The 27,928-nt window shown below is 43.8% G+C and overlaps 1 protein-coding gene across 11 annotated transcripts in view; it reads right to left on the minus strand.

Annotated features, from left to right (window-relative positions):
• SEMA6D (semaphorin 6D) overlaps nt 1-27,928 on the minus strand; it is a 518,009-nt gene that overhangs the window by 151,929 nt on the left and 338,152 nt on the right. For all 11 annotated transcript variants that reach the window (XM_064485625.1, XM_031453115.2, XM_031453114.2 and 8 more), the window contains exon 4: nt 10,078-10,109. The gene's annotated coding sequence lies outside the window, so the exon portion shown is untranslated. The remainder of the gene's footprint in view (nt 1-10,077; nt 10,110-27,928) is intronic.

The raw sequence follows: 27,928 nt of genomic DNA on the forward strand, positions 1-27,928 counted from the left end.
CCGTGCTCTCTGACACTATGTTAACCAGCAGTTTCCAAACCAGGCGCATGCAAAGGGCAAATGAGGAGGGTTTGGGAGCTGCTGGAGACAGGGGGGAAATAACAGCAGAGAGCCAGGGAAAGAGAAAAGAAGGAATATCCGTGAAAAGGAATATAAGGTGTCCACAAGCTTAGCCCTCCTGGAACCATTCTGGACAAGATCTTTTTACACCACACCAATTTTTAAGGGCATTACTCTCCAATGCAAAAATTTATTGTGTTAACTTTGCCCCAGAGGAAGAAATAGGTTGAACAGTCTTCTGTTTAAGGTAGGCAAGGGCCTGACGATTGCATTGTTTCTGTATTTTATTCTCAAAAAATGCTAATTTTTCTCAGTAGAAAGTTTTGACTTAGCCACCGTGAGCGCTGAGGTTCGGTCACCATAATTCAAATTGCTTTCAATTCTTTAAAGGAATCTATTATCAGTCCAAACATGTAAAGGGACAGTGGTGGGGCCAACAGGGACAGCATAAAGGGAAGTGCTTTGCTATAGTTTTGTACTCAGTATGTCATTCTCTCAAGAACATTCCATTTCTGTGCTTAACAATCAGCCAGCTGATTCCAGGTCCACGGACAAGATCACCTACACCCCGGACAATGCCAAGGGCAGAAACTCCCATCCCTCCTTTCTGTTCCCTCCCCCTCGGCCTTTCTCCCCACGTCTTTATTCCTGCCCCTTTCCTCCTGCCACTAGCCAGCAGCTACGTGTGCCCCTTCTTGCCCTGGCTCCCCTAAGGGCGGCTGCTTTACCTCAGCTTAATCAAAACCACCGCCTCTTCTGAAAACACAACTTGTTGACTATCGATTTCTCAACTTTGACCTTAGTGGCCCTTATCAAATGAACTTTCCTCCTTCAGAAACTATTTAATGCTGTTTCTAGCACTCCAGGACTGTGGCATTTGTGATAACCTTTGCGTCTTAACTGTCTGTAAACACTGTTCTATTATAAGATTTAATTTCCTACATAATGTTCCATTTTTCCTTTATCTAATATATACTCATTACCAAAAATATGGACCTTACAGAAAAATATACGTTAAAAACGTCCTGTAATTACATCAGCCTAATGATAAGCACGTTGTGTATTTCATATGTAGAAACATGCACACGTTCACGGTATTGAACCTAAAGTTTTGTAATTAAGGTTTTCACTTAATGTTTTAGCTTGAATATTTTCCCGTATCATTAAAAACTTATTAAAAATTTTTAACATGTATAATATTGTCATAAAGACATATCATTGCCATTGTTGAATCATTTTTTAACTGTTGGATATTTAGGATGTAAAAAAGGCAAGTTACCTTGCAGCTGAAATGCAGACTAGGGCAAAGACTGTGGCTACCTTTTGAATTCTGAAGCAAAATTCTAGACGTGTGTGTGTGTGTGTGTGTGTGCATGTGTGTGTAGGAAGGTAGGGGTGGGTAGGCTAGTCAGTTATGTGCAGCCTTCACACACGTGCCTTTGCTGTGGCTTCCGTCACCATGGGGCTTCGTATGCTTTCACTCAGATGCTGCACACAGCAGGAGTGACGGCAGACCTTCAGTCATCTGTGCACTGTTTGCCATATAAAGACATATGTTCTGAACATGTCCAGCTGTTTTAAAATCTTTCTAGTTGTCATATAACATAAAGTCATCCCTTAAATAACCCACTTTGAAGTGAGCAATATGCTATCTGTTTCCTTTCCCCATCCTGCTTTCTTTCACTCTGCACCCTACATTGGAAATAATCATAGTGGTCATGTCTACAGTTTATTAACTATATTCTTCAGTAAGAGAAAAATTAGGAAGTGCTGAGAAAATTCCCTCTTTAATATTTCAGCACAGGGTATTGCTATTAAGAGTTTGGAAGAAAAATTGTACCAAGAATAAATTATTGTACTATGGATGAGTAAGATAATGTATCGAGGAAGGAAGCAGATTATGAAATTCTTCAAAAGAGTGAAAACTTCTAAATGTGCATCGTGGAGGGGATGTAGCTGGAGCCTCAGCCTGTTACTTTCCACTGCTAAGTTTCAGACACGTCTACAAGTTTTTATCACACTGGTTGTGAAGATATGAGAAAAATTTGTTTATACAGAATCCAGAGTTTTTCTTGGGGGTGGGGGATGTGGTTAACGGTGAACCCACTGCTGGAATGGCTGCTGAACTTATACACTGGCCCAGCAGAAGTCGAGTAGGGGTAGGCTGGCAGTGGCACTAAATAATTTCCTGGGAAGAACTCAACCCAATGGAGGAGAAACTCGGTGGAGATGCTCTTACTCATGTAAAAGTCTTAGGTGTTGGTGGGGAGCATGAGTCTGTCTACAGCATGATGCCTATGACTCGAATCAGTCTCTGACCCAGAATCCTGGAAACATGGCCAGGTCCTGGGGGAAGTGGGGACTGGAAGCTGAAAAGGAAAGAATCTAAAGTAACTCATTGGGGTTCAAGCCACACTCCTTTAGGACCTCTCTTAACCATAGAAGAAATCCATTCTCCCTGCTCGACTGTGGGCTCTGGGACAGTCTGGATATTTCCCAAACAGCCACCAGGTGATAACAGGACAGACGGGGCAACAAGACAGACAAGGCTATTAGGCAGAACAGACCATCTGCACAGATCCTGTGCTGCGAAAGGCCATCAAAGTAGCAGAGGCAGCAGCAGGTAGTGGGAGGTGGTGTCATCCCTGGTGGAGCCTCAAGTAAACACAAGTCCTGTAAAAGTCTCTCCTGAGCACATGCGAGGCATCACCTGGGCACTCCCAGGAGGACCTGGGAAGAGGGAAATTTACAGGGTACGGAGTTCCTGCAGGAGCAGGGAGGGGACTGAGCCAGGCTAATTGGGTTTTAGGTGTTAAGATTTAGCTAAGATGCCATTTTAGTGCAGAAAGACTTCAATTTTCAATAAGTTTTAAAGTAGTGAACTTCAGAGACCTCCTCTGGGGTCAGTTAAGACCTGCATGTGTACCTTCAAATACTTAAGGCAGTGGTTCCTCAGTGGAGGGGCGGCGATGCTAATACATACTCAGATAGGAAGAGACTGACAAAGCCACCTCTGAAAAGGGCTTCCTTTTTTTTTTTTTAACTGATGAATCCACATTTCTACTTTATATCAAGCTCTGTATATGTTGGAATACGATGGTGACAATAAACCAGTGAATTATGCCCCAAATCTGTACCTCAACATGGTTTTTCCTGCTAGAGTATGGTATACACTCACCCTCCCCTCACTATGCCTTTTTATTTTGATCATTTACAGTTTCATTTATTAAGTCCTCTGTGATGGACTGTGCAGATAACATAGATGCACAAGGGACAGTCACTAATACTATGGCTACTCCATTCTTCTCCTTGTTACACAGTCCAAACCAGCAGAACAACTAGTGCGGCCACTTACACATTACAAGTCTGACGTCAGTGAAAATTCACAATACAGTTTTAAACGGTTTGCATTTAGTGTTTATTTGAGCTTACTGACTATAAGAACATTAAATCCTTAACTGTTTTCCCAATTTTCCTTTTATAAGGGTGAACCACAATAAAATGTATGAATACAGACTGGACAAAATCAAAGTGCTTTGTAATAATTCTAGGAGTAATGTGTGTATGATTGTTTTCATACAATTTATAGTTTTTTCTCTGGGAAATTATTAGGGATTACAATGGATTTCAAAGCGAAAAAGATTCAACGTACAAACGTTCATTTATCTGAACATACAAGGTGCTGAAAGTATGACTTAAATATATATATACATCAGATAAGAGAAACACCGATTTTTGCAAGAGATATTTTGTTGAATGTGGAGCCAGAGAAAATCTCTATATGTTATATATTGATTTGTAAATGGTATACATTTATAGGTAATAATATATATGTTCATATTCAAACATAGGAAGTTATTTGATGCTTATAATTTCTTGACACACTGTTATTTAACTGTGGGAAAATAAATTATGAAGAGAATAATGGAGGGGAAAAAAAGTGGCCTCCTTTCTTCCAGACAATAGCTACGAATTTTGCAATTTTAATGGACAGCTAGCAAATCAGGTATTATGGAACTGTTTTCCCTTTCCAAGAGAGGCAAAGAGGGTGTTCATCTTCTATTGCTGAAATCTACAGATGAAAATCCCTCTACAGCTACAACCAGCCCTAGGATATGTAATTAGTCTAGTTTTTGGTCATGATGAGGTCATTTAGATTAATCTAGGAAAGATAATTCCTAGCAATAGAGCATAAGGAAGAGAAGTTTGTGAATCAATACTCTATGGATTAAAGATTTTTACGCCTTTTAAATCATCTAAGTAAATTGCCATAGTGCCCCTTTAAGGAAATAGCCGAGAATCCAAGTCTACTCCCATTTGGCACACAAACGGAGCCGTTCCACAATAATATTATCTTGACTGTAAAAAGAGCAGAATCCTTGTTTACATGTAAGCTGGAAACTTTTAAATAATAATCTTGAGAACGGAGAGTGTACAACACTCTCTGGGGCCAGATTCTGACCTCAGTTACATCAAAGACAGTGCAAAGAGTCCTGAAAGGGATAAGAAAGGTTCAAAGAGAAGAGACAGGAAGACAAAGTGGCCAGAGAGATGTTTGGCAGAAGCCCAGCAGAAGCCTGGCCCCTCCCGCAGGCCTCCTGCCTGTCTGCGGAACCACCTCTCCTCTAGCACCAGCTTCTCTCTCCTCCAGAAATGCCACTGAACCCCTGCTAGTACCTCACCAACACCAAACATACCAAAGTAAACGGGCTACAAGGTCGCAGTGCATGATTCTCCAAAGAAACTGCTTCTCGTAAGAACAAGAGTTCTCATTTGCCAGACTTACAAAATCAGGAAGGACATCTCAATGAAGCCTGTGCTGTTCAATGAAAATATTTTCTTAATAAACACATGGGCATTTTCCCCTTGAAACCAACAGTACATTTGTTTGTTTTAAATAAAAGATAAACAGATATTTACACATGGTAATAGAGGAAAAATACACCAACTGCTTGGTATAGTTAATGCGTAGAAAGAGACAAGGATTCAGGAGTTCTCTGCTATAATATGTTGCTGTCAATAACTTGCACTGTAATCTTAGGACAGTAGCTTAACCTCACTGGGCCTCAGTTTCTGGAGCTATAAATTGAGTGAGTAGGACATGTATAAAGCTTGTTAACTTGATGATCTGTGATCTATCCACACCAGTCAATTCCAAAATGTCATGCCAGAGACACCATTTTGAGGGTCAGCTAGAGTATGTGGTGACTGACCGGGGGAGTCATCTATGATTTTAATACACTTTTTAAAAAAGAATATAAGTTCTTATTCCCCCCACCTGAAATCAGTGAAACATATCCCAAGGCCCTAGACCTCATCTGATGTAATCCTTATCCCTTGTCCTAAGCAATTTTCTTTGAGCCTTCTTAGAAATGCATACATTTTAGCGTTAGATGATGTAATGTAGGTCATCTCCATCGACTCTCAGATTTTAGAGATGGGAAACTGAGGTCATAGCACAAGTCAGTAGCGAGAAGACCAGAGCCCAGATCCCATAGTTTGTGCCTATGATCTTTCCATTGCCAGAGGCTACCCTCAGAAGTTTGAGTTGGACACGTGGCCCTTGTGAGTCCTTGAGAATTCCAGTGAGGATCAAGATCAGTCTTTTGCTTCAAAAGTTATGTTTGTACCATACTGTATTCTCTTCAGCAATCGTCTTATGTTTAAAAAATGTACGTATCTTCATTGAAAAACCTTTATTGCTAAAAAAAAAAAAAAATTCTATCATCTGAGCTTTCAGTGAGTCACAATCTTTTTGCTGGTAAAGGGTCTTGCCTTTATGTTGCTGGCCAGTAAATGAGGGTGGTGGTTGCTGAAGGCTGGGGTGGCTGCGGCAACTTCTTAAAATAAGGCAACAATGAAGTCTGCGGCATCAATTGGACTCTTCCATTCAGGAACAATTTCTCTGTTGCACACAATGCTGTCAGATAGCATTTTACCCACAGTAGAACTTCTTCCGATATTGGAATCAATCCTCTCAAACCCTGTCACTGCTTAATCAACTAAGTTTATGTGATATTCTAAATCCTTCGTTTTCATTTCAGCAGTCTTCAAAGAATCTTCACTAGGGGTAGATTCCATCTCAAGAGATCACTCTCTTTGCTCATCCATAAGAAGCAAATCCTCTTCCATTTAAATTTTAACATGACACTGCAGCAGTTCAGCCACATCTTCAGGCTCCACTTCTAATTCTAGATCTCTTGCTATTTCCACCACATTTGTAGTTACTTCTTTTACTGAACTCTTGAACCCCTTAAAGTCATCCATGCAAGTTGGAATCAACTTCTTCCAAACTCCTATTAATGTGGATATTTTTACCTCTTCCCATGAATCACACATGTTCTTAATATTGCTTCTAGAATGGTGGATCCTTTCCAGAAGGTTTTCAATTTACTTTGCTCAGATTCATCAGAGGAATCACTATCTATGGTAGTTATAGCCTTACAAAATTCTTTCTTAAAGAATAAGACTTCAAAGTCAAAATTACTCCTTGATCCATGAGCGTCAGAATGGATGCTGTGTTAGCAGGCATGAGAATACCATAAATCTTGTTGTATGTCTCCATCAGAGGTCTTGGGTGACTGGGTGCATTGTCAATGAGCAGTAACTTTTTTTTAATGGAAGTACTGGGGATTGAACCTAGGACCTTGTGCCTGCTACACATGTGCTCTACCACTGAGTTGTACCCTTCCCCCAGCAGTAATATTTTGAAAGGAATCTCTCACTCTCTTTTTTTTTTTTTTTTTTTTTCCTGAGCAGTAGGTCTCAGCAGTGGGCCTAAAATATTCAGTAAACCATGTTGCAAACAGATGTGCTTTCAGCCAGGCTTTGTTCCATTTACAGAGCACAGGTAGAGCAGATTTAGCATATGTCTTAAGGGCTCTAGGATTCTTGGAATGTTAACTGAGCATTGGCTTCAGCTTCAAGTCACCAGATGCATTAGTCCCTACTAAGAGAGTCAGTCTTTCCCTTGAAGTTTAAGGCGAAGCATTGACTTCTCCTCTCTAGCTATGAAAGTCCCAGACGGCATCTTCTTCCAACAGAAGGCTGTCTTGTCTACACTGAAAGTCAGTGTAGAACTTCCATTAATGATCTGAGCTGGAGCTTCTAGATAACTTGCCGCAGCTTCTACACCAGCACTTGCTGCTTCACCTTGCATTTTGTGTTATGAAGACGGCTTCTTCCCTTAAACCTCATGAACCAACCTGTGCTGGCTTCAGACTTTTCTTCTGCAGCTCCTCACCTCTCTCGGACTTCACAGAACTGAAGAGAGTTAAGGCTTTTGCTCGAGATTAGGCTCTGGCTCAAGGGAATGTTGCGGCCATTTTGATGGTCCTCCTAGACCACTAAAACTTTTTCCGCATCAGCAATGAGGCCGTTTCGCCTTCTTACCATTCTTGTGTTCCCTGGAGTAGCACTTTTAATCTCCTTTGAAAGCTCTGCCTTTGCATCCGTAACCTAGCTGTCTGGCTCAAGAGGCTGAGCTTCCGGCCTAGCTCGCTTTCGACTGCCCTCCTCGCTGAGCTTAATCATTTCTAGCTTTTGATTTAAAGTGAGAGACGTGCAACTCTTCCCTTCACTTGAACACTTAGAGGTCACCGCAGGGTTATTAATTGGCCTAATTTCAATACTGTTGTATCTCAGGGAATAGGGAGGCCCGAGGAGAGGGAGAGATACTGGGGTCAGTTTGTTGGTGGGGGCAGTCAGAAATACACACAACATTTATCGATTAAGTTTGCTGCCTTAGCTGGGCGGGGCTCGTGGTGCCCGAAAACATTTACAAGGATAACATCAACGATCACTGATCATGGGTCACCATCACAAATATAATCATAATAATGAAAAATTTGACATAGCGTGAGAATTACCAAAATGTGACACAGAGACACGAAGTGAGCAAATGCGGTTGGAAAAATGGCAGCGATACACTTATTGGACACAGGGTTGCCATAAACCTTCAATTTGTGAAAAATGCAATATCTATAAAGTACAATAAAGCAAAGCACAATAGAAGGAGGTGAGCCTGTATTCTGGTCTGGACCATAGAGATAGGTGAAGTCTGTAAGATGTGCACTCACCTGCCACTATGCCTCTGTAATGCTTACTGATACACTGCATTGCCACCCACCCTGACCCAAATAAACCAGGGCAAGAGCTTCCGGGGAGGTGTTACTCAGGCCACCTTCCTTCCATAGAGTGCAACGACAGGAAATGGTGCATTGTGTCTTTCAGTGGAATACGACAGAAGGTCCCTGAAGGAATAATGGGATGGATGGCCAATTTAGGATGAGACGCCAGATGGGTAGAGAGGACCTTTATGATCTTGTAATGCTTTGTTAACCTTTCCGTAAAGATCTTATGTGGCCTAAAGCTCTGACGCTGAGAATCTACACTCATTTTTGTGTTTAGAAATAAGAAAAAAAAAAATCTCTACCAATATTCAATCTCTCCCCACTATGCCCCTCTCTCAACATTGGTATCTATTTTCAAAGCAACAGTTTTCTGCAAATAAAAAATTACAAAACCCTCAATCACACCCAGATCCCAAAGCCTGGCCTTAGTTGGAAAGCTCTGGGGCTCAGATTCAGTAGGGCTGGTTATCCTCTTTAATTGGATTGATGGCGACAATTGTAATTACCTTAGATGAGATTGCCAGTAATGTAATTATGCTTCCTTCGTCGGTGTGAGCCGGACTTGTGGAATACATACAGAAGATGCCTCCAATTACTGAGAGGTTGAGGAGAGCATCATATTGCCTCACAAATCATGTCTGTTACCATATAGGATTTTTAGAAGTATGGAATTACGCCTCTAAAGCAGCTTTTCTGGTCCAAAAATATTCCTTACACAGCTATACTATATAGTGAGATGGTTACATTCCAGAGTTCTATATTTATTAAAAAAAAATTTAAAGGACTCAACAGAGAATCTCAAGGGCAAATCTGTACTTCCTCACTGAGTTACTGCTCACTGTTTATTAACAGTGATTGCATCTGAAAACACTGTTAAAAAGCATACAATACACAGCAAAGTTTAACTTGATTTTTTTCCCCTATGATTTGAAAACTTACCATTTCTGCAAGTAACATAATAAATAACAGCAGACAAATTTAAAATAGTCTCTTTGATAGAACCACAATTAATACCTAAGAAGCCAGCTGCTCTGCTACAATGATGCCTCTTTTCCATTTTCCAGTTAACACATGGAGAACTGAAAAATTTTCAGTTGGAAGCCTAGTCTCTAAACAGGACAAGCCTGCCAAACATGCCGCAAACACATGTAGTTTAGGAGAACTGGCACATACCATAAGTCCACCGCAATCTTATTAGCTTTAGCACTGCTCTCATTAAAAATAGAGTTGCCTATGGGTTTTTCCTTCCCAAGCACATGAAACATAGAACTTGGAAATGCGCCCTTTTGAGAAACTTATTCCTGTATTCACAAACCAGATGGTGCACATCAAATGTATCCTGATTTTCTAATGAAATAAAAAAGGGTTCCCATTGTGTTCTCTAATAAGATGAACGCATCCTCAATTGCTAGTTTTGACAGATACTCCTGGAAAGTCGAACGACTTGGAGGATGTTGTCCTGCTGACCTGGACAGGAAGGCCTCGCTTGAGCGAAGAGCTGGGTCCATGCTCGGGGAGCTCTGCTTTTTAATTCTTCCAAAGTGGGCTCCAGGAGAGGTGCAGACCCTGCCACACCCGCTCACAAAGAAACCTTCTGTCCTTGAACATCAGAGACAAAGAACCTGCTGTCTCATAGAAGAGCTAACCACGCAAGAAAAAGATTCTCTCTCCCCTCCCTCTCTCTCTCTGTGTCCACTGCTTAGCCACACCACCAAGCCAGTTTTGTAGGGTGCTTTCATCACTAACACCACCAGTAAAAACCAGATTCTGGGCACCAACTGAATGTCACACTCTTTGAGACACTGTATAGTAAAAATGTATTCAAAGCCAATAAAGTTATGCTGGATTTTCCCAACAAATCAAAAAAGAGTATAATATTGTTTACCTTGGAGAAGGTTGGTAGGTATGGTCAAAAACCTGAAAACAGAAAAAAGAGAAATGGATTAATTTCCTGTTACTTCTGACCTTGCCACTGCAACCCTGCATTAAACACAGCGGTGGTGTGCCTCCTAATTTAGTAAAACCACATGTCATTTTTCTCTTGGTGGACGTAAGAGAATGGCTTAAGCCAAGCTGGATTCTAACTGAATTCCGTTTCTCTATTTAATGCCACTATTAAATTAGGAATATGCTCAGCTGAGGAAAAGCATCCACCAGCAGACTTGAGGAAAAAACTGTGGCAGGCTAGACATTGTAGTTGAGAATTTTTTTTTAACTTCCAACAACTTAAAAGACCTCTGGTCCACAACATCTTCTTTTATCTCATTCCACAGATGAGAAAAAGTTTTCTTTGTGCTGAGACACCCTGTTTCATGAAATTCAACATCGTATCTCAGTTTTCTTCATAAACTGCTCAAATGTAGCAGTTAGGCTGGAAGGACACACATTACCAACAGGTTCAGACACATAATAACCCAAACCTGGAGATAACAACCTGGAAGCTTCATAGCCCACACAATGAATCAGTTACTCCATTAATACTATAAGCCTAACAGTCTGAAAACTGAAGGAAGATCTTCTGAATGGCACTGAGTGAAAACTACTGCAGAGTTAGGTATTCAGTTAAGCTGAACACCATGCCTTGTTCTCAGTTTGCTTTGCAGCAACATTTATTTTACACTTTAAACATGTGCGTCTTCCGACTTGGGCTAGAGAGACTTAATTAAAAATACCACCACTACCACCAGGTGATGTTAAGGGTAATCAATACGGATTTGAGAACTTTTCCCCAAATGTCACACAGTTCCCTGGGACCTGCGCGATTTGCTCTCCTTAAGGTGTAAGACTGTTTCCCCTCTTGGTGTTTCATCATTAAAAAAAAAAAAAAGTACTTAGCAAACAGGTACCAAATCAATCAAAGGGTTAGCATTCTTTTTATTTCGGTGCTCTTTCTTAATGGGCAAAATTGATTGACTAGTTCACCTGGAACATTCTTAGCCTTAGGACAGAAACAGCACTTTGTACACAATAATGTGCTGGATTTAAATGAGAGAAAGAAAATCAACATTCAAGAACACAGCGGACTTCAAAAATGGAAGAAAACAGAAAAAGCAAGGTTTGAAAGCATACTGAAAAATATATATTTCTTATATATTTAAAATCTAATGTGTATGTTTTAAGTTGTATTGAATTATCACGTGTGTCTCTTAGTTGGAAGTCTACTTACACGATGACATCTAAACTCATCTGAAGAGTTTATACTATCACCTTAGTTTCCTTAAACTACATATACTTTTTGAGAAAAAAAAAAATTAAGGTATTTCCCCAGTACATCCACAGCCTCTACTGCTTTGCTCCACTCCCACCCCCACCCCTACACTGACTTCAGAACTACTTTCAAAGGAAGAGGCTTCTCTAAGTGGGAAGTTTGTTGACCTTTCAGGAAAGACAGGGGGTGAAAGAGAGAAGCAGCTGGTTCCTTGGCACTGGCTGGAATAAAGCGAGAACTACCGGCACCTGGCAACACGGATCCTCCTCTGCTCTCATCTCCTCCCCGACCCTGTTCCACTATTTATTGTTTGGGCATCTGGAAGCACCACGTCCCTAGCACAAACATCTATGTGTGCATGACAGTCCCTCAGGGGAGCTTATTGAAAATGCAGATTCTGAGCTCTAGCCCAGCTCCAATAAACCCGAATCTCTCAAGGGTTAGTGCCCAGGAATATTTATTTTCAATAGCTTTCCAGGTGACTTTGATCAGGCAGTCATTTTGAGACACACAGACTTAGGATGATATGAAAAGTGATCTCAAGCTGTGCCAAGTGCCAACCCTTGGGTGGGCAGGCCTGTTGTACTGATATCCCATCTCAGAATGCGTACGCAATAAATATTTAAGCTTGATGAATAGGATTTCATATGTAACTACAATGTGTTCATTACTTGCAAATGTTTTTCCTTCTCTGTTATGATTGCCAAATAGATAACCGACCTGCCTTAAGCATTGTTTTGTTTTGGTAACCTATAAATCACTGAAAAAGCAGAAAGTTTAGGTAATAAAGACTCTAATTAACATGGCCCTTATTTATTGTTAACTCTAGGTAAGTCATAGAATCCTTGAAATTTATAGCTGGAAGTATTTCAGAAAAAAAAATTCATCCAATTCTTTCATTTTTTTTCAGATGGAAACACTTTCATGCAGAGAGATGAACTAACTTTAGGATTAGTTTATAAATGGGGGTGATCTGAAAGATTAATGGAAAATTTTAGCTGTGAGCTTCAATAATTCCCAGGTGTCTGCTTAATTTTTACCCCTTCTCAGTTCAGATGGAAATATCCAGAAAAAGAACTATGTAAGTAAATACAATTAATCATAATCAATCATGTACTGTCTTGGATCTGCCTAGAACCAAAATACTGACATGGACACATGGCATCCTGCTGGTTCTAATTTTCCACCAATTCATTAAACATTTCATGCTTTGCTTGTGACAGCACAAACCTTTCAACTTCCTATAATAATTAATGTTATGAAAGGCATCGGAGGGCCCAAATACGTGCCACGAAGTCCTCGAGGGTGGTTCCAACACACATGGAGTTTGCATAAATTATAATAAACATATTCTTATCATTTTCTTTGTGTCAGCCTCAGGACTTCACTTACTTCATCTACAAATGTTGGGTTTGGACTAGATGACAGAACCTAAGAATCTAACAGTGTGATACAATTAAGCTAAAACAAAAGGACTGATATAAAGATGCCAGCTTTTAACTGAAAACATACAAACATATTTGAGAACTGGTCATCTCTTCCACCCACCACCATCATTTTACTGAAAAGGAAAATGTTAACACCAAAAGCATTGGAAGCACCTAATTTCAAAATAAAGATAATCTTTAATTTGGGAAAAAAATCAACTTGTTCACGTACTACACTGTCCTCACATTTTCCATACTGCTGCACATTCATAATAACCCTGTCACAGAGCAGTGCCAGCCAGTGAGCTACTCTTTGGGAGTCACTGCTGTAAAGTTCTTCTACCAAGAACTTGGAGGCAGTGTTCCGCTGGGTTTATATACTCATCCCCTGAGATAATTCCGAATAGAGGATTTCCTGGTTTCAGGACAGAAGGGTGTGGCAGCGGTGGTGGGTGCTTCACAGTCCAATCCCTTCTCAGGGATTCTTAGAGAATAATACTATATATTCAGAGTTCTTTTGAAATAAAGAAACTGTTAATTTTATCTATCATTTTAAAAATGTTGTCATTTACCCTAGGAAACTTTCTTTTGCATATAGCCTCTATTCACATTCTGCAAAACCAGTATTCTGCATAGCATGCTCTCAGAAGGAGCCTGTAATTTCCCCCTAAATCAGTCCACATCCTGACCTGCCAATTATAGCTAATAGGCCCATCGTTCTCCAACTCCTCAGTGGTAACTTTGAAGGAGTCTTTGACCCACACTCAAGAAATATTAGCTAAGTGGACTGGAAGTGAGCTCAGCACTGCAGAGAGCAGGCGACCAGGCCAGTTTAGAGGAAGCCCTGCGGGGAGGAAGGCTTGGTCCTTCTGAAGGAGATGGTCTCTCCCCTCCCATCAGACCCAGCCATGTCTTCTAGGCTTTCTCTCTTCCCGATCACTTCACTAGGCTCCGCTGTATGTAAGGACAACAACATAACAGTGGCTTAAACAAGATAACTTGGCTTTTTCTCTGGGTACATAATTACTTACACAGTCCCGAGCAGCGGTTCTCAAAGTCAGCTTCGGGAAAGCCGTATCAAAACCACCTGGGATCTTGTTAGACAGGCAAATTCTTGAACCTCTCCTCACATATGCTGAATCAGAGGCTCATCAGGGCCTCAGGTGGTATTAGAATCTCCAGCTTCTAAACTTTCAAAACCACTGTTCAGAGGTGGCTGGTCCAAGGCTAGGATGGGGACTCTCCCCCAAGGAGCCTTCTAGGAACCCAGGCACCGTAGGATGTTCCCCTGGTACACAAGATCCCAAATGACTTGCTAGCACCTGTGTTCAGTCATGGCTCCTGTGCTCTGGGGATGTTTTCTAGACCAGACTCTCCTCTGAGTCTCTCAGTCACTGGCCTGGTTCAACTCTCCCTGGTCTGGGCAGCAGTCTTCTCATGGCCTCTCTCACGCCCGCTGATTCTCTTCAATGCAGCTCCTCCCACCTAACTAGAAGAACTGTCTTTCGTTGAATGTGATTTTTGTCTCTTTCTTACAAGACCATCATCTGATTCACCAGTGGCAAAGCCCAAACTCTGCAATGAAGGTCACAGCTTCTTTCCATTTCAGGCACCTCTCTTTCTTCTGAATTATCCCCGCCGCCCCTACCCGGACACCTTCTGGATCCCAGATTCCAGCTACAGTAAACGCTGTTTCCAGAAACCACCATACTACTCCCACCTCCATGCCTTTGCACGTGCTCTTCCCCTTGCTTGGAATATTAGTGTTCACACTCCTCTCCACACACACACACACACACACACACACACACACTCTCTTTCTCTCACATGCACACATGCCCTCAGACAGTTTCTTCTTCACCTGATACACACCCGCTCATCTTTCAAAATCTGACATACACACTACTCTGCGGGCCTTTCTCAGCTTCCTCATGTTTGGTTACTTGCCTCCCTGTGCGCCCTCTGTAACGGTTCCTACTTATTCTAGAACACTCATCACACTGTATTCTAACTTGCTGTGTCATCTGCCTCCCGCATTAGATGGGGGGCTTCTTGGACGCAGGCACTGCTACTTATTCAATGAACAGTTTGTCCCTAGAAGTTCACATCCTGAGGCCAAGGGCCCAGCACAGGGTCAGTGTCCAATGGGTACCCAGTAATGGCTCATTTAAAGCGTGAATGAATGAATGTCTTCTGTGAATTCTCTCAAGGATGTAATGATTGTAATAAATCTGTGGGTGTCCCTGAGGAACACACATAGAAGCCTCTTAGTTGTCTGTAATGTACTGAGTCCGCTAACTTCGGACATGGGAAGGTATTTTCAGAGTAAGTACTGGCCTTTGAAGAGCAAAAGAAGAAGAAGGAGGGAAATGAGGAGAAAAAAAACCCTGGGGGTCAGGGCAAAAGATGTGGAATTTCTACACTCAAAAGCGAGGAATGTGTTTGTATGCCTGTACCTGGAGAAACTGGGCAAAATGAGTCCTGTAACAGTGATTTCGGCTCTACAGAGAAAGAAATACCATCCTTCCACGTTTGCGAGACTTAATGGCACCCGTCCCTCTTGCTGAGCCCAAGACAGTGAATTATGTTGTCTCTACACTGATGAATTTAAATTCCCTCAGGCCTAGTCGACTGTGACACCATTTCACCCTGAAATCTTTCCTTTCAGCTTTTTGAAAGAAGGGAGAATGTCCGGATGTTTGAAGCTTTTGTTCTGATTATTTAAAAAAAAAAAAAGAAAGTCTTTCCAGGCAATTGTCCAAACCTGAGAGCTTAAATTAAAATGCTCATTTTCAGAATTTCTCATGTAATTCCGTGTTTGGATTGAAGGTAGAGACCTTTTCTTGCCTAATCATGGGACAAAGAGTAGTGAATGCCCTGAAATTCCAGACCAAGTTAGAATGAAGGACACAGCAGAGATGAGTGGTCCTATTGTGGCTCTTAGAAAGAGGCAGAGGGGCAAGCCATCTTTTCATGGTCTGTCCTGTGCCAAGACCTGGCTTTGTTTACTCGATCAGTGAATCCATTCTGGAAGGTTATGTTCATTATGGTACTTTGTCACTAATCGGATAAGGGAAACAATTAATGTGGTTGCCAATATTGTTACTTTTCATAATGAACCAAGCCAAATACATGTGCAGTGGTGCTGAATAATTGTTGGATGTAAAAAAAAATTCCACAGTCTTGTCATAATTTTCATGAAGGGCCCTTCTAGATGCAAATTTTTATTTATGTAATTTTCATAGGATGTAATTTGACATAGTCTCTGTCTCCTAAGCAAGGGGTTTGTTGTAAACACTCTATTTAGCTTGCAATTACCATACAGTTAAATGACTAATCACAGAAACTCACTCCACGATCATTGACAAAAATGGCCACACTTACAGCTGAAATGAACGCTGAGAAAAACGAATCTGCCTCTCACCCGCACCCAGGAAGTCAGTCACAGAAAAATGCCCCCAACACGACTGCAGTTCCGTGATGAGATACAATTAATCTGTGCTGTCTGAGCCCGAAAATTCCAAATCTTGGGTCCTGAGTTTCCACTTCAAGTACGGCTGAAGGCAATGAAGAAGGATGGGGAAAATTCCTTCACAACAACAGGGTAAGCCATTCTCTAAGTGTGTTTGGATGAGATGCTTAAACTCTGGCTCACAACATTTTTCTTCCCCACTAATCCTTCTCTTATAGCCGACCAAATAAAAAGGTATTGATTTTTAATGAAACGCACTTATGAAACAATGATCATATTTTTCCAGCTCCCATTACCTGGATTCCAGAAATAACATTTAGTTCACCTTAGAGACTTCTGTAAGGGCTGGAAAACTCAGAGAATGTTACCAAGGATGCCACTGACAGCAGGAGACGACTGCTCCCCCCACCCCTGGATTTCACTCCTACTCCCACCAAGTTTATTGTTTCATACTGAGGAGATGTTGGGCCTTTTGGCATATGTTGATCATAGTCATCTCTCTTTCCAGCCTCCACTGTGGCCCCTTCAAAATGTCACTCTCCCCAGGTTCTCCCTCCTACCACATGTCTCATCAGTGTCCGCAGATAATCTGGCTTCTTCACCCAGAGACACTAGAAGCCAATACACACGAACTCTCCCAACAAGCTGAAACTTCTGTCTGCACCCACACATCCACTCTCCATCTACCCGTCTGCGGTGTCCTCACCCACCCTCACCCGCCTTTCTCCTGACACAGTGAAAGCTACGCCCTCCAACAAAACCCTGCAGCCTGTCCTCTTATAGCTCTCCTCTCCTCGTTTTTGACTTCCAGTACATCTTTCCCATCAATCTCTCAAATCAAAAAACAAATGAAAATTTCCCACCCACCTTTCTACTCCTTAGAGATCAAACTTCTTTAAAGAATTGTTTCCAACTCATGTGCTGTGTTGGCCAGTCCACAAAAATGACTCTACAACCAACCACTCCTCCTGGTCTTTGCATCCTTTTGCTTTCTTTCCCTCTCTCTAAAGCTAGGCTGGACTTGTGACTCACTTTTTGGGCAAAAGGATGCAACACAGGAACCTTGTGTAACTTTTGAGGCTAGGTCAAAGGAAGTCTTACACTTCCCTCCTGGGTCTCCTGGAACACTTGCTCTCGGGGCAACTGCTCGCCATGGAAAATGTCCAGCTAGCCTGAGATTACTGTTGTGAGGAAACCCGAACTGGCTATGTGGGGAGATGGCGGGGAGAGAGAGGATGATGCCTGCCCAGCCTCCAGGCATTTCTATCATCCCAGGTGAGGACCTGCCATTGGACATTCAGCCCAGTAGAATTTCCAGTTGGTTCCAGCCCCAGGCAAGATCTGAGTGCAATTATATAAGAGATGCCGCTTTAGTTTCTGAACGTTCCTATAACAAGTTACCACAAATGGAGCTTAGAACAGCAGAAGTTTATTCTCTCACAGTTCTGGAGGCCAGAAGTCTGAAATGAAGGTGTCAGCAGGGCCAGGCTCCCTCTGAGACTCAGGAAAGAATCTCCATTTGCCTTTTGCTAGCTTCTGCCAGAGGGCTGGATGGGCACTGATCAGTCCTTGACATTCCCTGAATTGTAGCCACATCACTCCAATCCCTGCCTCTGTCATCACACGGCGCTCTCCCCGTGTGTTTCACAAGGACCTGGTCATTGTGAATTACCAGTTCACTCCGCCCCAGGATGACCTCATCTTAACCAATTATATCTATAAAGACCCTATTTTTAAATAAGGTCATATTCTAAGGTACTGGGGGTGAGGACTTCAACATATGTTTTTGAGGGACAAGACAGCCCATAACTGACCCCAGGCTAGAAACCCTCAGCTGAACCCAGTCAACCCACAAACCCATGAGCGATCCTAATAAAACCCTTAAAAAATGCGCTATCTGCGAAGCACAAGAAAGCAAAGTGCAACAGAACAAGCTATGCCTGCACATCTGCCTCCCCTCCTCCTGCAAGTCCATCCAAATGACCAAAGAAATTTGTCTGCAAGAATACATTCATTGAAAAACAAAGAAGGGTGACATCAGCAGACCAGACATTTGAAGCATTTCTTAAAGATGCAAAGCAGATAGAATTGGATTGAAAGAGGAGGCAAAAACACAGCGAGACAACCGAGGAGGAGGCTGAGGAGAGGACCTCTGAGACAGGGGAACTGCAGGCGTGAGTCCAGGCTCAGAGTCCGAGACAGCGCCCTCCCCTCGGCTCCCTCTTCATGCAGAACAGCTGGGCGAGACCTGCTCCCTCACCTACAGATGTTACAAAAGCAAAGTGGGGCCTTTCCACGGGGGCTCCTCCCTTGGGGGTTGGGGCCAGAGGGGCAAAGGAGCAGTGTCCTTGATAAAGGCAGGGCTCCACAGACAAGGGGGGACACACAGCTCCATCCAGGGGCAGGAGACAGGACAGTGCCTCCCATCCATTCACCCTCTTCTGCCACCACAACCCAGGTGGGTGTGGCGCCCCCGTGTGCCCAGCCACCATCACACCCTGAGGGAAGCCTGCCCAGAGGGGACCTTCATGCGACTCTCCAGCCTGTCCACTCACGAGATGGTCTCCCCACCGACAGTGCAGGGCTGTTCTGAACAAGAGACACCTCTCATTCAGAATTTCTCAACTTTGGCACTGCTGACATTTGGAACTGGACAAACCCTTGCTGTGGGAGTCTGTCCTGGGCAGCGTGGGATGCAGGACAAGCAACATCCTTGTCCTCCACCCACGAGATGCCCTAAGTGTGCCCCACCACCCCAACCCAGGGTTGTGACAGCCGAAGGATGTCCCCAGACATCGCCAAATCACCCCCCTACTGAGAACCATTATACTCTTTTCTCCCCACTTATTCCTTAGATCTTTACTGAGCACATCCAGGCACTAGAGAGCCATTACTTCTAATTCATGGCTAGCAAACCCCTTCTTTGGCTCTTTGCTTATTATTAGGAGACTATAAAACTCAGTTCTCTAGGAAATATTGGTCATATCTGATTGTAAGCGCCTGCTTAACTCCTACTCCCACTCTCTAAGTCCTTCCCGGGACCTGACTCTCCGTCACACACGCAGCCCCCACTGAGGCGCGGGCGTTCAGACAGCAGCCAGATGCGGTCTTCACACTGTGCTTGCAGACGCCTGCCCGGGAGACTGTCTGCCGTCTTTCATGCGTGATCTGTGGTTTCAGAAACGTGCAGTTCTTGGGCTAACTCAGAACTTCTCCCCAGGAATGACTGTGTGCCGAGCCCGAGGAGCGTGGCTTACCAAAGAGGAAAGGCAGGAGCGGGCGGTTGAGAGCCTGACACCAAGGATTTGACTCCCTTGAAGTTAGCGGAGGGAGTAAATTCTCCTGTGAAGGATTAGAAAAGAGAATAGGTGGGAATTCTGCCCCCTAGACAGCTGGCTTTGCTGGGGTTTCATATGAACGCATGGCTCCTCTCTGAAAAGGAATTGGTCCCAGGAAAGACAAGCCTCACCTGCTTCTGGGAGGAGATGCCCTAGAGAGGCAGGGTCGGGAGGGAGGAAATCCTGGAGGGTGACATGAGAGACTTGACCGGGGTCATGGCTGGCATCCTTTGGGGATCCTTCCAGCAGGCCAACCCCCACCCAAGGGACTGGGAATGTGCGCTGGGGGAGGGGCGGGAGATGGGGGATGGGGCCCCTTCAGCTCAGTCTTTCCATAGGCTGTGAGGGAACTTCTTCATGGGTGAGGCACCCAGGTACCTTCCTTCGGTGCTTCCCTGTGGAACTAGATGAGCACATGCCACCTCACAACCACTTCTCAGAGGGAACACACCTGTCTGAGTAAATCAACGTTGGCCAGCTAGGCTCTCCTTTAGCTGCTAACAGCATGCTCACCCCAGTGGAAATGGAGAAGGGGGAGGAGATCCAGCCTTCCATAATTCACCAAGATGCCAAAGTACTACCTCATTTAGAAACAGAAGTTGTTATTGCTCCAGAGCAGTGGCCAGCGAGCTCTGAGCCCATCACCTATTGTTGAAAATAAAGTGTTACCAGAACAGAGCCACACTCACATGGTCGATGCTTACAGTGACGGAATAGATGAGTTGTGACAGGGACCATTTGACCTGCAAAGTCTAAAATATTTACTATCTTGCCTTTTACGTAAAAAGTTTGCCAACCCAGCTCCAGAGCCCTGAAGGCAGAATTTTTTTTTTTAATATACCAACCAGTAGCCTGTTTTTCTTCTCTGTGCTGTAGCTGTACTTAAGCAGAGTGTGAGGTTTTCAATATAAGACGGACAGTTTTTGGAGAAGATATGTTTAGGTTCCTTGATCTTCCAGTGAATGATGCTTTTCAGAGAGGTCTGGGATGCTGCCAGCAGGGTCTAGTGTGGCCCCTCAAGTCTGCAGGTGGGTAAGGTGGAGAGAGGAAGGATGAGACCGGGAAAGGAAGGATGAAAGGTGTGAAGACCAGGTGATGAGTCTGCCTTGAAAACCCAGGTCAGAGCCAGGTGAGCAGTGGGAGGAGGCAGGGCAGAGGGAAGCCCGTCCCCCAGGGTCCTGCCCCGCTCCCAGCCATGTGGCCTTCTTGCCTCTGCTCCTTTAGTGCCCCCCTCTCCACTCCCAGGGCTCCTCCACCTGTAGGAAGCGGCTTCCTCCCACGGTCACACATCCAGAGATGCCAAAGCCCTTTCTCCCTGCCAGTTGTTCCTGTACAGCCATCGTCCTCAAACTCAGACCCCCCCCCCAGAGACCTCCCCCTCCAGCCTACCTCTGTGGCAGCCTTCCTGGCCCACTGAGGGCACTCTGGGGACAAGAGAGCAAATGCACACACAGGCAGGCCTTGTAAAAAACCTGTCAAATTTCACTTTGAGGATTTCGACCTGCATTTAAAAACAGTCCTAGCACAAAACAGGTAGCAGAACAGAGTTTTCTTTACAGATGGATGGCTACAGGGTTGGGGGGCTTGCGAATGCACCTGTTCTGTAGGATTTTTCATTGAAGAAAATTCATTTAATTCGGCAAAGCACTGTTACTATGAGCCAGCTGCTGGGGTGTGCGGGAAGCTTTGTTCATAGATCTCCAACTTACCATGTTGGTTCAAAAGTGGTTTTATCTTCCCAAAGTAAAATCTCATTTATACAATAACTGGAATCAGAACATTTGGATAATGCAACCTCCTTCTATTTACTTGCATCTGTGCAATATTTCACAACGAATAAAGCACTTTCCCAGAGATGGCTATGTTTGGCCCTCCCAGCCAATCTGGAAGGCAGGTAAAATGCTATTCCTTTGGAAAAATAAGTAAATTAGCTCACCGAGGCTAACTGGCTTGTTAACCTTGACTGCACTAGGTTAGTACACTGACCAAGACTTTGATTCCTAAGTTCTTGGAATTTTCCCTAGCATTCTTGCTGTATTTTCTAAATTACAGTGCTGCTTTTTATCTCCTAATGGATCCCGATCATTTCTTGCAAGAGGCAGCTGGATTCTTATGCCCACGAAGAACTGTCTGTACACAAAATAAAGGATACAGCACAAACACATCCGAAGAAGCCATGATAAACAGAATATAATTAGCTCATTTAAAAGGCTTCTTTTGTCATTTTTATAATCAACAAATATTAAAAGTAAGTGCCCTTTTAGAAAAGCTGAGAAACAGTAAAATAAGAGGCTTACTAAGTAGGTATTATAAGATTTGGGGGAACCATAGGGGCCTTGGGTAGGAATGTAATCCTGAACAAGTGGTCCTCCTCTCCCCCTCCTTGGCCCCATCATTCCTTCAAAAGTCAATCAATCATAACAATTCCATGTAGAGAGGCTGTGTGCCTGGTGGTTAGGGCTGCAGGCCGGGGCCAGATAGATCCTGAGCAAGTTTTTAAACTTTTCTCAACTTCAGCTTCTGCACATATTAAATAGTACTTACTTTATGGGGTTGCTGCAGAGATTGAACAGCATAATTCATTTTCATAAATTACTTAGTACAGTGCATAGCACATAGCAATTGATGCATAAATTTTGTCAACTGCTATCAATAGCATTATTGATATAAATAATATATTTTTGGCCTCTCCCGTACCTCAGTCAGAAGCCTCTCGATTTCTGTGACAAGATGCTTCTTGGTTGAGGTGCTGGATGCTTGCAGAAACCTGTTATATAGGAGAGGTGGTCTTCCTTTCTCTGATTTCTTGCTACACGGCGTTCTTGCCTCTCCTAAGTGAGCAACAAGCCCCAGGCAGTATCACCTTTTCAAGATGAGGACAGGCTCCCTCATTGGGGCTGTCAGAGAGAATTTGGGGCGTGTGAGCCATTTAAATGAATCAGACCTGACAAATCCGATTTACAGATTAAAATAATGTTGTGATATTTACCAAAAGTATATACAGCAAGTTAAGACACCTCCAAGAGGCAGACATTGAGTGCCTATTTTAATCAGCTGGTATCATTTAGCTACCACCAGAAGCAAAATGCTTAGGAAAGGTAAATCTGATCATAAATAATTCCCCTTTTGATGCATTTAAACATCAAGGAGGACCTTTGTTCAGAGTTTGCTACAAGGTGACACATCTGCTACATTATTCGAGGTCATATCAGGTTTCATTTGGGTGTTAGGAGAAGATCTGATTTGACATAAACAGACACCAAACAAAGCATTTAAAGCCATTTCACCAGGTACCAGTGTATTAAGATAGACAGAGAGACAACAGAAACCCACTGCCCGCACACATTCACTCAGTCTCTGATGCTCGTGGGACTTTATCAATATGGCTTAATCAATATCCCCAACATTTCTGAGCAGAATCAACAATCAGAGCCTTGAAAGAGACCTCAAGGAGTTACTTCCTCTAGAAACCCTGCAGCAAGGTTATTGCTTAGGAGAAGCATGGTCTGGCTTTCAAAACTTACTTGTTGAACGAAGGAAAAAAATTCTCTTCCCCTCCCATCCCTAGAAGGCTGCCTTGCCCTCTGGGTATGAGAGGGGCTGAAAAGTCTGGAGCAGCCCCAGAGGGGTTAAAGCCCTCAGCCACTCACTTATTTATTATTTATACCCTGCCTGCTTCTACAAAAGACTTGAGGCCACTTACCACAAAAGATACCAACAATAAAGAGCATTATCTTCAGTTCTCCCCTGCAGGGATTTATTATGACTTTCATGATCATCGAAACAAGTATTAAATGGCTATTTGCATGGGATGCTATGCCCGGGGCTGCATAAATCAGGCAGAGACAGCTCTGACTTCTGTCAATTTCCATCCATCCGTTCAGCTCAGTTTGAGTTCATTCACTCTTTGGACAAGTATTTATTCAGCCCATTCCACATGCAAGTGCTGTGAGGCTGGGTGGGGGTGGCAAACACCAGCTACACGTGGACCCTGCCCTGCCCTCAAGGAGTTCACAGATTAGTTTAGGGGGCTTAGGGCAAGGGTATGTGATCGTGATGTGTGTGTGGATGAGGCACGGAACCTCGGTTCCTCCAAGCAGGGAGGAAGGGATCAGTGCAGTGAGGGAGCTGCAGAGAATGGCAGAGGAAGAAGTGGGGGATTGCGTCTGCTCATCCTGTGTCCTACAGAGAAACCAGCTGCAGCAGAGCTGGCTGCTGGCAAAGCCATGGAGGAGAACTCGGCTCTCCCAGGCACCTCTTTGCCCCCCTGGAACTCTCTGCCAAGCCCTCATGCTGTCACAGATGCCTAGTTTCCCCTTTCCCAGAAGACTGGCACGCCATCTTGGTGACATGTCCTGGGACACAAATGCCCGATTCTATAGGACCCTGCTCTCTGCTGGTCACCACCACCACCAACAGGGATACGGAGCGCTTACCTGCACCAAGATAGAAATAACCAGCCGTTGTTTGTTGCCACGCCATGCCTAGGAGTATTTGATTTTAAAAGAGGACCAGGCATGGGGACAAAGGAAGCAATCTTGACAATAAGGCCTCCTTGGAGGCCTATGGTTGGAGTGAGAGGTGTCAGGGCACCCTCAAAGCTGGGACCCAAATAACTTCCAGCCCTGTGTACCTAGAAGGCAAGGCATCCCCGGAGAAAACCTCCTTGAAGGCTCTCAGTAGTAGATCTGCTCTCCAGCCAGACTGTAAGGAGGAGCATGAACCTCCTCACTACACGCCTTCATCCCTTGGAGCAGCTGCTCTTAAGCTTTAGTTTATGAAAGAATCTCAGGGGGAGCTTGAAAAAGTACAGATTCCAAGGCTCCATTCCTGGAAACTCTTGTTTCTTCAGGAGGTCTGGAGTGGGTCTTGGAATCCGGACTTTTGACAAGTACCACAGCAGCCTCTGGGGAGGCAGTCTTACGCTCACCCTGGAGATTTAGTGCCACAGGGACGCACAGTCTAGGAGGAGGTCCGGAAGCAGGACAGGTGTCTGTCTTGTTCAAACTCGCCCACAACAGTGCATGGCTCAGATTAAACACTCAGTAAATATGTTGATTTAATCAATGCATGGGGACTTGCCTTGCCTCCTGGCACCCCAGGAGTGGAGGTCTTGGTAATATTTTCAGTGCATGAAATCTTGGGGAGTCCTATAGAAAGGACTCTGGATCACACAGACGTGGAATGAGGTGGTGGAGGATAGTGCGGTGGAGAGTAGGAATCACAGGTGGATCTCGCCCTGCCCTCAAGAAGTTGACAGGACAAGGGTTTGGTGGGATTGGGAAGAAAATGCTTTGAGGTTTAGCTCGAGGCTCATAGATCTGTTTAGCATCTCATCACTCACCCACCCCTCTCTAGGCTTCTAGAGGAAAGAAGATCCTGAAAGAGAAGTGGAGACTGACAGACGGAAGGCGGGACTGCAGGACCGAGGGGGAGCAGGCAGTGCAGGCGGTGCACACAGGGGCCGCCTGATTTGACCCACGAGGGACACTGAGCAGCTCTTACCCCCACACCCTAGATGCAGCTGTGTCTTCTGCTTCGTGTCAAGCAAACCCCCAACTGGGCTGCTTTTTGGCCAAGGCATTTACCCTGTGGCATCTAGCCTATTGTCAGGTTAAATTTATTCTTTTGTCTCCTGACTGGCTTTGATTAAAAAAAAAAAAGAGTGTCAGTCCATCGAAGAAGAGAAATCCTACAACTTCTTTCAACAACTCATTGCTGGGCTTTGTAATCCACTGTCAGGAAATTCTCATGCTTCATGTCCGATGTCAGTTAGCAGGAGAACAGAGAGCTGTCCCGAGGTCCACTGACTGCATCGTTAGGTTTCTTAAGAGCCCTGCTCAGGGAGGGGAGGTCTGGGCTCTGGCAGCTGCTCCAAGCAAGGCTGGCTGCCTTACAGATCTTGATGTCATCCAGGATGGCTTAGCTGATATTCTGCGAAACGGGACACCGGATACAACCTGGCCAAACTCGACTTCTTCCCAATATCATCGTGCTTGAGGAAGCAATTAATGGATCCAGAGTCTGTTTTTGGACAATCTGGGAGATTTTCCCAATCAGTATCTTCTCCCTCTGAATTCAAATGAAGGACTCACCTAGAAAGGGCTCTGTACATAGGTCTATTCCCATGCCGAGAGACGTGAGACCTAGATTCTAGCTGTTGATGTAACTTTACAGAAGAAAGGAACCTCTTCAGACCTCATGTTCACTTGGAATTGGACTGGGTACTTCTAGCAGCAGTGAAAAGTCCTCCAGGGGCTTCTCATTACACTGAAAATTCCAATTACTTATAATGTCTTACAATGTCATGGCTTGCGGTCCGGCTACTGTTCACACCCCTCTGGTTCTTGCTCTGGTTCTCTCTGTTCCCCTGATACTCCAAGCTTATTCCTACTTTGAGACCTTTGGATATACCTCCTCCCCCAAGCCCTCTGCCGTCCTCCTCTATCCCCGCACCTCTTTTCAAGGAATGCTGTCACCTTACCCAGATTTTTTTTTTTTTTTGCATGACTGGCTTCTTCACATTATTCAAGTGTCTGTTCCACTGTGACCTCTTCCCAGAGAGGTTTCCACGGCCACTTAGTCTAAAGAATTGCCTCCCTATCCCAACCAAACACTCTCAACCACATTCCTTGATCGAATTTTCTCAAAGCACTTACCACTATCTGGAATTGCCTTGTTTATTTGGCAGTCTGCTTGTTTGCAAATAGTTCTTCTATCATGTGACCAATACATCCCTAAAAATTACCACGTTATGTGAAACCACACACTATAAACCATGGGGCTATGGGAAAAATGGGGTTGGGAGCCTAACACTGAAAAACTTCATCAGTGACACAGTGAAAAAGAAAAGATGGAAACAATAAAAAAAAAAAAAAAAAGGGCAGCACAGTTTTGTAGTTTGCTGGTCAGGATATATACAAATACTATAATAACTATGTCACTTTATCGTGAAAAAGCCCTGAAGTTTGCTTGTAGAGGTGGGGATGGAGTGGGCTGCACCCTGTGCGTTACTGCGAACCATTGGAAGGAGGGTAATGTGAAGTCAGACAGACAGCGGTTAACACCAGATGTGGCTCCTAGCACACTCAGAGAGCTGAGGTAGCTGGTAGATGTCTGAGGTGTGTACACACGTCCATCTGATGTATTCCTACATGACTTGATTCAGCCTGGTGCAGCTTTCTGTGTTCTAGCATTTCTCGGAGATGAAATCATACATAAGCAAACACGAAATTTGAACTGTGCTTAAATTGTTCCCTAATATATCAATCAGGCTGGAATAAATTCTTGTTTCCAAAATAAGCATGATAGTAACTTTGATAGCATTTGTTTGCTCAGCTCACTAGAATTTAAGCTCCACGAGATCAGGGAAGTTTTCTGTTTTACCCATTGCTATATTCCCAACATCCAAACAGCCTGGCGTACAGGAGGCTATCAATTAATATTTGTTGCTTCTCTCCCCATATACTAGAGACACCCTTTCAAGGGTTACAGTGATGCCCATCAGTGTAGTGGGGAGGAGGTGACAGTAGGATCAGAGGGGTCTCCAAAATGCTGTGTTGAGGGAAGAGGATGTATGTTCTCTGAAGACAAACACAAAAATGAAAAAAAAAAAAAAACGAAAAAAAAAGCTAAAGCCTAAACTACTGCAAATGACTATGGTATCCACACAAGTCACTCCACCTGTGAGGTCATGGAAGATCTCTAAGGCTCCTTCCAGCCATGACAAGCACACAGTTCTAATTACAGATTGGTTTGAAGAGTTGGTGCAGAATTATGGGTGAAGGTGGAACCTAGAACCACTACCCAGAGCCACTGCCCAGAATTCCTGGAATTCACTCCATTAGGAATGAAAGAAGCCTCAAGTCTAACCTTCAGCAGGCAAATTCGCTGGGAAACTCTTAACTTCTGTCCCTCCTCTTCATGTAAGTGTGTCTCAGACCTAAAATTTAATCACTTTCACTAAGTCAGAGAACAGAATTAGAAGTGGCTTTGAAAGGTCATCCTCGACAGGTAGGTTATGTCATATTCCTAAAGGGTTTGAAAACTGTTTGAATTTCAGGGAAATTGTCTAGCACTACCAAGTAAAAGGTCAAGTCAGAAAGCCCCAAAAGAGCTAAGGAATGCTCTTTCTTCTAAAGTTTCTCCAATTTAAATTCTGAACCTAAGAAAATACGCCTGGAAATGCAAGTGCTGCGGTGGAGCTACTTCAGTTTATCAGGCAAAACGGGGAGTATTTGTCATGATTCTTTACTTCCTCAGTAACTGCTCAATCTTATGGAGAGTTGAGT

This window comes from Camelus dromedarius, chromosome 5, assembly GCF_036321535.1.
Source record: "Camelus dromedarius isolate mCamDro1 chromosome 5, mCamDro1.pat, whole genome shotgun sequence".
NCBI classification, from domain to species: domain Eukaryota; kingdom Metazoa; phylum Chordata; class Mammalia; order Artiodactyla; family Camelidae; genus Camelus; species Camelus dromedarius.